General features: G+C 37.4%; 1 pseudogene; it reads left to right on the top strand.

Moving 5' to 3' along the window:
- The first annotated feature begins 1056 nt into the window (after nt 1-1056).
- On the top strand, nt 1057-1175 carry LOC135052721 (5S ribosomal RNA; annotated as a pseudogene).
- The last annotated feature ends 11100 nt before the right edge of the window (nt 1176-12275 follow it).

Here is a 12275-nt window from a genome sequence, read left to right on the forward strand (position 1 = left end):
TCAACATATGTGTCACAGATATTGTTCATGTAAGCATACATGTGAGCATTACTTCTTGTTGCTTATTACATCTGATGAAGGTAGATACCTATATAAGGGTACTTGACATAATCATACAGAAGTTACAAAGAAACCTTTATATGCAGTACTGTAATTTATTTATGTAAGCATTGAAGTAAGCATCTGCTATATGCACTTTTGATCATGACGTGAGATCCCGGAAGTGAACAAGCCCGCGGGCGAAACACGTTTTCTACGGACTCCACAGCGGGACCTGCGTATGGAGGCTTCTCTGGTTACCATCTACCTGCTGCATCTGATTTTTTGAGTATTTTGGCTTTTTTGACAACATTAATAATCATTGTATTTTGACTTGATGTGTATATAGGTTCCTATTTCAACACAAGCTATCATTGTGGTAAATCTCTATTATAGGCACCCACTGTTGATGCATGATTAATATATTTCTCAGGAGGTATTTATATACACACATAAATAATGACTCCTTGTGTTTAACCCAGTTTAATTGTTTGGGTGATTAGAGGGTGATCCTTATCCCTTGATACTACAGGATCATATCGGCTTTAAGCAATATACCTTATTATAAGTGCTTATTCAGCTATCTGTGATCACCTACTCCCTGAATTTTATTCATATCAGCTTTACACAGTATTTCTTATCAGATGCACCCATTTTTACTTTCAACTATGCATGGTTATCATTTTTTGTCACATATTTAGATTGACTGCATGCAAAGATTGTATAGTCAGCTTGTCTCTTGTTTTTGAAACTCATTTTGATTTTTTTCCCTGTTAATGGATATTTGTTCCCCAAATATTGAATGGTTATTTAACTTTATCTCTATACTTTTCCTTTCGGTTTCCTAACTGACTATTGTCTAGTGGACTCTCATCCCCGATCCAGGGTACACGGTGCCATGGTGTGACAGTCATTCTACCCTGCCTAACATGGAAAGCAGATCCACGTACTACTGGCTCTATATTTCTATCATTCTATATTTTCATATATAGGTGCACTCTCATTGGTAGATATCCCTCCTACTATCATACCACGCTGCTTGTGCCCGATCTCGTTCGATCTTGGAAGCTAAACAGCGCTGGGCTTGGTCAGTACCACGAGAGGAGACTCCCTGGGAATACCCGGTGTTGTAGGACAGGAACTATTCCCCTTCCTCTGAAGGGTGGACACCAACAGCAGTATCACCACTATTCATACTCTTTTCAGCTTTTTTTCTTCTCTATATCCTTCTTCATGAGGACCTATTTTTCATGAGCACAGCTAGACATCCAATCTGAATTTATGCCATATGATTTAATGGGTAACTAACAAAGTGTATAGTATTGACCCAAAGCGATCAGTCTTTCTATGACAAAATATGTACACCGACCTCCTCCGTTGGTCCCATTAATACAGATTATCTGTACTGGTCAGGAGAAATGGGTGTCAGACTATTTAGTGTCTGCAACCTTTCTAAATCTTTCCTTCATGATTTACAGACCAGAACATTTTAACATAATTTTTTTTTAAAACTTTTTTGCACTTTTTGTGCATTTTTCTTTAGGATCGTAGAAGGATATTTGTTCTTTACTAATTAATTAATAAACTCATGTTTTAATATAATCTTTTCCGATTGAAGAATTTTCTTCTTTTTCTTCTTTTCTTTTCTTAAGAGTGTGCCCACACAAGAGCTTTCTTTTTCTCCCACTGCTAGTACTTCCTAAAAGCCATCTTTTTTTGCTCTCACTCTAGTTGATTTACTCACCTCTTAATGGTAAATGACTGCAAGTTCATATTTATTTGGATTTTTCTTATTGGCTATCCAAAACACGTGGCACCAGGATAGCCAATAAGATGCCATTTTTGAGATTTGAGTAAAACTGGGTAAATAAGAACCGCAAATCTTGACTATAAAGTGCTGCAGAAATCTCCTTAGGTATATGAAACAAATATACTTTTAGGACTTATTCACACTGCAACCTTAAGGAAGACTTATATAGTCAAAACATATGGTGCCAAAGGGCCTACTTATATACTAGTGACCCATTATTTAACATATTGGTGAGAACACCCAAGTTTCTTTATTATCCAATTTGATTTTTGTGATGTGAATTCGGTATAACCTATTCTGGTATTGGGCATAGTCCTTTGAAAAAATATTTTTTATATATATGTTGTATATGTTATATATCTTGTTTACAATAAAAAAACACTTATAATATTTTTTTTAGACCAATTATCTGTCAAGTACCTCCCTGAGAAGGAACTTATCTTATGTGGGTCACAGAACCTTCAACATATGTGTCACAGATATTGTTCATGTAAGCATACATGTGAGCATTACTTCTTGTTGCTTATTACATCTGATGAAGGTAGATACCTATATAAGGGTACTTGACATAATCATACAGAAGTTACAAAGAAACCTTTATATGCAGTACTGTAATTTATTTATGTAAGCATTGAAGTAAGCATCTGCTATATGCACTTTTGATCATGACGTGAATTCCTATTAATTAACCTCATCTTCTCTGTTTATAATAATAATAATAATAATAATAATAATGATTTTATTTAATAGTGCTCTTTCTCCAATAGGACTCAAGGCACTTAACAGCATAATATAGTACAGAAAATAATGAAGTTCTTTTGAAGGATTCTATAGTTGGGGCCTCTCACACTGTGTGGGGACGTGAGTTCCATAGAGTCAGAGCTGCGTGACTAAAAGCTCGACCCTCAGATGAATTACGGGAGATTCTAGGTACTGCTAAAAGTCCTTCATCTATAGATCGCAGTAATTGAGTAGGGCAGTATGGGATCAGAAGCTGCTTCAGGTACCCTGGGCCCTGGTCCTGTAGTGCTTTGAAACTCAGTAAGCCAATCTTGAAGATAATTCGCAATCTTACAGGCAGCCAGTGAAGGGAGTAGAGGATGGGTGTTATGTGGCTAAAGTGGGGCTGGTCGGTTAACAGCCTGGCAGCTGTGTTTTGCACCAGCTGTAAGCGGTGCAATTCTTTTGCTGGGAGACAAAGGTCGAGGGCATTACAGTAGTCTAATTGAGATGATACAAATGCATGTTTGACTTCTGGCAGATCATCTGAGGGAATTAAGCTCTTGATTCTGGGTATGTTCCTCAGGTGAAAGAATGAGGATTTGTTTGTGGCTGATATCTGATGTTTAAGTGTCAAGCCACCATCCAGGACAATGCCAAGATTCCGTACATGATCATTGGTTTGTAATTCTGAATCCCTGAATGTAAGTCCAGTTGGTTGGCTGTGCTGCAGTTTTGTCTCTGATGTTGTGGTCCTATCATAAGGACCACTGTTTTATTTAGGTTCATTCACAGACAATTGACACTCATCTACTCCTCGAGCTCAGCTAGACAGACATTTAGGGATGCTATTGGGTTATCAGTGCCCAGAGCAAAGGACAAGTACAGTTGTGTATCATCTGCATAGCAGTGGTAGAAAAGGCTATGACACCTGATTATTTCACCCAAAAGGAGCATGTATACTGAAAAAATCAAGGGGGATAGTATAGAACCTTGTGGGATACCACATGGCAATGACACTGATGGTGACGAGTATACTCCAGATGATACTCTCTGTGACCTGCCTGTAAGAAATGATTTGAACCAGCTTAGGACTGTGACATCCAGTCAACAAAAATGTATCAGTCACTCAATCAGTAGCCCATGGTCCACGGTATCAAATGCTGCAGAGAGATCCAGAAGGATTAAGATTGAGTCACCTCTGTCTCTTGCCATCAGAAGATAATTTAACACACACACCAGGGCTGTTTCAGTGCTATGTCTTCTCCTGAATCCTGATTGGAATGGATCATAAATATCATGGGTTGTCAGCTGGGTTTCCAGTTGATTTGCAACCACTTTCTCAATAACCTTTCCTAGAAAAGGAAGGTTTGATACCAGTCTGTAGTTGGTCATGCAGTCGGATTCTAAATTAGGTTTTTTTAAGAAGAGGTCTAACTATTGCTTCCATTAGGGGTCCAGGAAAAATGCCTGTCAGCAAAGAGCATTGAACAATTTTTGCAAAGACAAGACCAATTATATCCATACAACCTATTAGAAGCTTGGTTGAGGCAGGGTCCAGATCACAGGTGGTGGGACGCAAAATCTGAGCACTTTTAGCAATGTTCACATCCACTGGGTCAAAGCTAGTCCATGAAGGCAGGTGGCTTATATTGGCAGGCTTTGTAGATTGGCACTCCTTTGATGGCACTGTGGAGATTCCAGCCCAGATGGTGGATATTTTATCTGCAAAGAAGTTTGCAAACTCATTGCATCTTGCCTGGGAGATGGTTTCATAAGTCTGCAGGCATGGATTGGATTGGAACTCTCTGAAACTATAATGTGTACAATATACTATGAACATTCCTTATTAACAATACTACACTATTGTATTTGAGAAAAATAAATTGTGTTATATTCACATGCTGAATCATAGTTCAGTTCCTACAGAAGTTAAATAATAAACATAAAACAAATCCTAAATACCTACCTTAATCATAGAAACTAGCATCAAATGTAAAATTAATTTGAAGTTGATTTCACAAATGTAAGATTTAATATTTGCATCATATCATACTGAAAAGTTTATTTTACCATTCAGAAATTATTTATAAAATATTTTAACTTATACATTGTTAGTCATTTATCATATTTCACATATGTTCTAGATAATATGAAATTAATGTACAGATAGAGAAAATCTAGGCATATTTTATTTATATTTCTAACTTCATTTTATCAGCAACTGTAATAATATTTGTTTTCTTTTAAGTCAAATGTTTACATTTATAATTTGATTGTGAACTCTCAGAGGATTATTAAAAGTTTTTCTTATACCTTATATTGTAATCCTAGTACAAAAATAACCTCAATAAGAAACCTAAGGTTTTAAATGCTACTTTTGAATTTGAAACACTATTAAAAACATTAGAAGAAAACCATGTATCTGTATTGGCAATAGTTTTATAGATAAGAAAATCTAATTAAAATCTGATAAATTTTACATTACTTAAATCCTTATTTCCTTTCATAATAATTGTAGAATTATCTTGATTTCTTATGTACATGATGAAAGTTATTTCTAAATGAAATAGAATGCATTTTTAGAACTATGCCACCTACTGTATATACTAAGTAGATTATTGAAAATAATTTAAACTTTTAAATGTTTTATTGTAGAAGACAATCAACAATGTACTGTAGTTATTTAACCTTGTATTTATCAAATGATGGAAAAGTTCTTGAAATTTGGGAATAAAATAAACAAGTATGCTGTTGCTTTAATGAAATTTGGGAATAAAATAAAAAAGTTCTGTATGATAAAACTTTAATGAGTCATAAAAATTATTTTTAAAGCATTACTGTATGACAGGTTGAAGGTTGTTCAACTTGTCTCCATGGTCTGCATATGTTTGCCACAATATGACTGTATGTCACATAATACAGTTTCAATTAATGAAATAAGATTAAAATCCAAGTATATTTGATGTTTACACTAAGCATAAGTGTAAACTCAGAAAAGTAAATACAGGTTGAGTATCCCATATCCACATATTCCAAAATACGGAATAGTCCAAAATACGGATTTTGGAGTGAGAGTGAGATAATGAAACATTTGTTTTCTTATGGCTCAATATACACAAACTTTGTTTAATACACAAAGTTATTAAAAATATTGTATTAAATGACCTTCAGGCTGTGTGTATAAGGTGTATATGAAACATGAATAAATTGTGTGAATGTACACACACTTTGTTTAATGCACAAAGTTATTAAAAATATTGGCTAAAATGACCTTCAGGCTGTGTTATAAGGTGTATATGAAACATAAATGCATTCTGTGCTTAGACTTGGGTCCCATCGCCATGATATCTCATTATGGTATGCAATTATTCCAAAATACGGAAAAATCCAATATCCAAAATACTTCTGGTCCCAAACATTTTGGATAAGGGATACTCAACCTGTAATATTACACACCTTGATAATACAAATAAACAAACCCATTCAATTAATTTTGAGCGTCGACATGTCACTTGACACTTACATCATATGATGGATCAGACAGTGTTTGCAAGACTGCCCTGCACATATTAGCCTACTTGCTGACCCTGCCAGGCTACATCCATGCTGTCAGGTGCTCATCCAATGCCTCCCCTGCACACAGGGCCCGGACTCCTTTCAGTCACTACATAGCGCTCACTGCTATTGTACCTTGGATCACTACAGCTGTCCACAAGCCTTTCTCAGTATCTATGGAGCCCGCATCTTCTTCTGACTGCATCTTAAAGGGATCCATATGAAAATATTCTAAAATACAGAAAAATCAGAAATGCTTCTGGTTCCACACATTTTGGATATAAGAAACTCAATCTGTACTTTGTTTTGTGCAATATTGACCAAACAATGCATTAGAGGGTGTAATAACTGTCTGTTTTTTAACACTGCTTTTATATATACAGGGGTCTTATAAACAAGTAATCATCAGAAGTTGGGATACCTGCTGGAATTGCTTATTACTAAATTACTTATTTTCTTAAAAAGACCTTTTATAGCTGTGAAATGTACATTATTGTTCAGTTATTGCTAACCTAAACTGTGTTTTTACCTCTCGCAGAGGCATTCCCATCCTCTGTCTTCAAGACACACTAAAAGTCCAGGTTTTAGTGATAGACATGCTTGCACACAGGTGACTCTATTTTTGATTTGACCATCTGTGCTGATGCCTGGATATCACTAAAACCTAACCAAGGTTGGAAAAGCCTCCACTAGCAGTTTAACACTAACTAACATTGCAGCATTTCTGGAATTTACTGGACTTGAACTGTTCAAATTTCATTAAAAACTTGAAAAGAGATGTTGTTCTAAAAGCTTTGACCAGCAGTGTATTTGTTTTGGGCCCCACCCTGTTTTATATAATGAGTGTGTGTTCCTGTATTTTTCTTCAATTCAGAAGGTAATTTAATTTATTATTTATTAATTTGCGAGCAATGCTGATTATAGAAATATGTGCACAGTACTGTACCATCAGAGAGTTTAAACAATGGACACAAAAGTGTCACCTATATAGTAACTTGTAAATAGGTTCATACATCTTTAACTGGGCAAATTCAAGCTAGGAAAACTGTATCATAACTAGCCAAGTCATCATTCTTCATCCTACAGTACGTTTGACTCTTCAAATCCCTTAAGTTTAAGTAAACTATTATTTTGTGTGATGTGTCAAGGTTTTGTGCTGATTGGAGAACAAAACGTACAGTAAACCTGCAGAATATACTGCTGAATACTTATTTCTCTTCACATCTATAGTATACAGTATGCATTTCCATTGGTATCTGAGGCTGTCAGAGATGTGGATTCACAAATATGATTTCATCATGGTTTTCTTATGGTTCTGTGATTTTATCTTACCATGCCATACAACTAATGATATTTAATGCCATTTTGGCTTGGTTTCTGTATGTTGCTTCTTTTTAATTGCTGATGTTGCCTGACTGCCAAGAGCTGAGGAAGAAGCCACAAAGTGTTATCATGTTGCGTTATTACAGAAACAGGAAGTGACTTTTGAGTAAGATTTTAAAGACACATCTTGTTCAGCCTATGTAAGAACACAAATCATTCTAAAAAATTTTTTTTTAAACATGGCAAAACACCATCTTTCTGGCATCAGATCTCATGTTTTGGTTTGATTGTGGATCCACCAGTAGCCTTTGAGAGAGACTGAGGTGTGGGATCAAACAAGTTGTGCTTCCCCCTCTCCCATGTCATTGATATTGGTATAGCATGGGAGATATGCAGTCTGCACTGTTGCTGCAGAGATGGCTCACAGGTTATCTTTCCACTCCTTGGGGCAACAGGAAGGAAAGAGTGGAGGTGCTGCATAAGTATCACCCCGTGTCAGTCCCCACATACATAGACAGACAGCAGTATAGGAGTGAGAGGGTCAAAGCCAGGCTGTACAGGGAGGAGTGGGCAGTGTTGCAATAGAACCGAAGGGGGCTGTTGTGGTCAAGCAGCAGCATTATATAATATATACCTCAGTGTGTTCTGTGTGTTGCTAACCCCACTTCCTGCAGCCTAACCCTCTCTGACCTCCTCCCGCAGCCTAAACCTAACCCCACTTCCTGCAGCCTAACCCTCTCTGACCCCCTCCCGCTGCCTAACCCTAACCCCCCTTCTCGCAGCCTATCCCTCTCTGATCCCCTCCCACATCCTAACCCACTTCATCCCAACTACTGCAGCCTAACCCTTACCATCTCCTCTCCTGCAACCTAACTCAAACCGTCTCACCTCCCCACATGTGGTTTCTGTGATATTGTGGGGAGAAAGGCTATATATGTATACACATACAGCATTTCTCAGGCAGGATAGATTGGATTTGCAGTTTGTTATGTTTTTATTCCCTTAGATGCCTGCTGGACAAGTGGACTAACCTGAGCTGGGGACAAGGTGAGTATGTAAAGTGAGTGTGCAGGTGAGTGTTTATTAAAGGGCTTTTTTATCCCTAAAAAAAATATTATTAGTAGTAATAATAATAATAATAATAATAATAACATCAACAACAACTATTATTATTATTATTATCATTTAATTTTATAGCGGGAATTGGAATTGGAAGTTCATTGGGACCATGGATTTTTCATTTTATGTAGAGCATCATCCGAGGTGCCGGGCACAATACATCAGTTACAATATGCAAATAAGTACTGCATGGGCATAAGACATAAAAGAATAAAATGAACAGTGAACTAAAAGGATACTTACAGCATAAATAATTAGAGATGAGCGGGTTCGGTTCCCTGAGAACTGAACCCCCCCCCGAACTTCACTACCCGAGCCCGGATCCGAGTCAGGCTTGGGTTTTTCCGCCTGACTCAGAAACCAGAACGAGGCAAAACGTCATCATCCTGCTGTCGGATTCTCGCAGGGTTTGGATTCCATATACGGAGCCACGCATCGCTGCCATTTTCACTACGGCATTGGAGAGTGTAGCGAGAGGACGTGTCTCCGCCCTCAGTGTCCTGAATCAGTACAGTGGTAGTGTCTTATGCTGCATCAGTCCAGTCACAGTAGTGGTGCCCTCTGATGCCATATGTCCAGTGCTGTTGTATAAGTCCAGTCTAGTGGTGCTGTGTTGTGCTACATCAGTTCAGTGGTGGTGTATTGTGCTGCATCAGTCCAGTCACAGTGGTGATGTCCTCTGCGGCCATATGTCCAGTGCTGCTGTATAAGTCTAGTCCATTGCAGTGGTGCTGTGTTGTCCTGCATCAGTCCAGTGGTGGTGTCCCTGTGCTGCCAAATATGTCCAGTGGTACTGCCATATATGTCCAGTGATACTGCCGAATATGTCCAGTGGTACTGCCGTATAAATCCATTGATACTGCCGTATATGTCCAGTGGTACTGCCATATAATTACAGTGATACTGCCGTATATGTCCAGTGGTACTGCCATATAATTCCAGTGATACTGCCGTATATGTGCAGTGGTACTGCCGTATAAATCCAGTGGTATTGACGTATAAATCCAGTGATACTGCCATATAATTCCAGTGATACTGCAGTATAATTCCAGTGGTACTGGCTTATAAATCCAGTGATACTGCCGTATAAAACCTGTCCAGATGTACTGCCGTATAAGTTCAGTGGTACTGACGTATAATTCCAGTGATACTGACAGATAATTCCAGTGGTACTGCTGTATAAATTCAGTACAGTGGTACTGCCATATAAGTCCAGTTCAGTGGTGCTGTCTTGTGCTGCATAAGTCCAGTTATGGTGTCTTGTGCTGCCATGAGTCCAGTGGTGGTGTCCTGTGCTTTATATTATTTACTCCAAATAAAAGGGTTATATACATTACTTATATTATTATCCAAATTATTTTTACAGGATTTGTCCTGTGTGGTGTAGGCGTACGCTTGTCTGTGCTGCATATTACTATAATAGCTCCAAATGAAAGGGTTATTATTATCCAAATTAATTTTACAGGCTTTGCCGTGTGTGTGTGGTTTAGGGGTACGCTCTCCTGTGTCACCAATATTGTGTGTGTATTACATCTGGGAAAATTCCAGCACATCCCATGTTGTTTGTGCCACACACTTGTGTCGCTTAGCTTAGTCATACAGCTACCTCATTGCACCTCTTTTTCTTCTTTGCATGATGTTCTGTTTGGAGCCTAGTTTTTTTAAGTGCCATCCTGTCTGCCATTGCAGAGTCACTCCTAGATGGGTCAGGTGTTTGTGCCGCACACTTGTGTTGCTTAGCATAGCCATCCAGCTACCTCATTGCATCTCTTTTTCTTCTTTGCATCATGTGCTGAACAAAATACTAAATCATGTGTGCAAAACCAGTAGGCAACATAAAGCTGATATGAGTAATATGAGTAATTAGTCCAAAGTCCAGATCCAGTTCAAAGTTCAGTTTTAACGCAATGCTTTAGATGACAATCTTAAGATGCATGTTTTAACTCCAGATTGGGAAAATACATTTGTTTAGATTTGTTATGTACACATTTTGTACAAAATAAATTACTTGTTCGGTTTCATGGCAAGACCTGGAGCAATCATAATTTACTCAAAATGCAGTATTGAAAAATAAGAAAGTGAAAAAGACTGTATATGTAGGCAGAGCAGATGAACAATCATAACTAACCAAAATGGTTTCTTAGCATTATATTTATTGCAACATTAAAGCATACAGTAGAAAAGATAAACAACAGTGCCTGTCATATCACTAGGCACAGTATAGCTACGCAATGCTTTATCTTATCCAGAGTGCTGTTAAGACACCAAAGCAATGTAATAAAAAGAAAAAATAAGAGTTTGTCGTATGCTCATTAATTATGAGCTGAAACACTTCCTTCTGCATATTACTGTATAAGGATTTTCAAAGTAACAGATGAGTCCTTTGGCCATGTGAAAGTACAGGCTAAGGCCTTTAATTCAGGTTACATAAATCTGAGGTAACTTTTAATATCATAATAATTTATCATTTATTTAATATATTAAGAGTAATTTAATCATTACTAAAATAATACACACATTTCCCTAGGGAACGTGGAGTGAGTGTAACATGTAAAGTAACATTTTGTATGTCAACAGTCTGAATGTCAACATGAAAGTTAAGTTGACAGAAAAAAAATGTCTATATTATCAGATGTATCATTTTGACATTGTCATGTGGACATTTACACCAGATTGAGCACATGCTATTTTTGTTTATATTTTAGCCTAACCCTGACCCAAAACCGCCCCAAAGCAATAATGCTAACCCTAAAGATCACCTTAAACCTATCTGTAAACCTATAAATAACACTAAAATACACTTTCGATATTATGGCGTGAACATGGTAAACATCAACATTTTAACAACATTTTGTGAATGTCAACATTTGAAATGTTGACCCAATGTCCACGTCAACATCCTAACTGTTGACATTCAAAACATTTTAACATTCTGTTGACATTATGACCAGATGATACCAACGGAACTGATGATATTAACATATAAGTCACTGTTTATCAACGTGTTACCTACTGGAGTTTTTATATAAGCATCACTTATATATTATTTATGGGATAATATACTAATGAATACTACTGTACAGTATTTGGAGATTATAAGTACTGCATAATTCTGTGACATAAAAACACAAGTTTGTAGAACAAGGTATTTTATACAGATCACAGAAATCCAAGGTGATAGCGAATATCTACAATAAATGAAATCTCAAGGGGCTTAATTAAGACCCCATTGGATCTGAAGAAAGTAAAGCAAATTACTGATGTTCGGTATTCTTTGCATGCACCAGACCCGTATTGAGTGTGTGCAGTATAGCTCCTGTGTCATTTAATTGCTGCAGTATGTCAGTGATTGACAGTCTCCTGCCATTTGGGGACAGGGCAGGGAGCAGCTATGGCCAGCATTTCCAAAAATGAAGGCATATCACTTTTGGGGTATTGCAAGGCCAGAATTTCCTTCAGAAGACAGATATTTCCTGGCATCTTCCAAGGAACCGTAGCATGGATCACTAATGCAAGCAGGATAACTAATGCAAGCTGCCTCCTACTGCATTACCATTTAAGTTTATCACTGCTGCTTCAAAGGAAGCAGTCAATAATTAAAGATAAGCGGGTTCAGTTACCTGAGAATCAAACCCGCCTGAACGTAGGGAGCCGAGCCCAGATCTGAGTCAGGCTTGGATCTCCCTGCATGCCCCAGCTCATCAAT

Source organism: Pseudophryne corroboree, chromosome 2, assembly GCF_028390025.1.
Source record: "Pseudophryne corroboree isolate aPseCor3 chromosome 2, aPseCor3.hap2, whole genome shotgun sequence".
In the NCBI taxonomy this organism is placed as follows: domain Eukaryota; kingdom Metazoa; phylum Chordata; class Amphibia; order Anura; family Myobatrachidae; genus Pseudophryne; species Pseudophryne corroboree.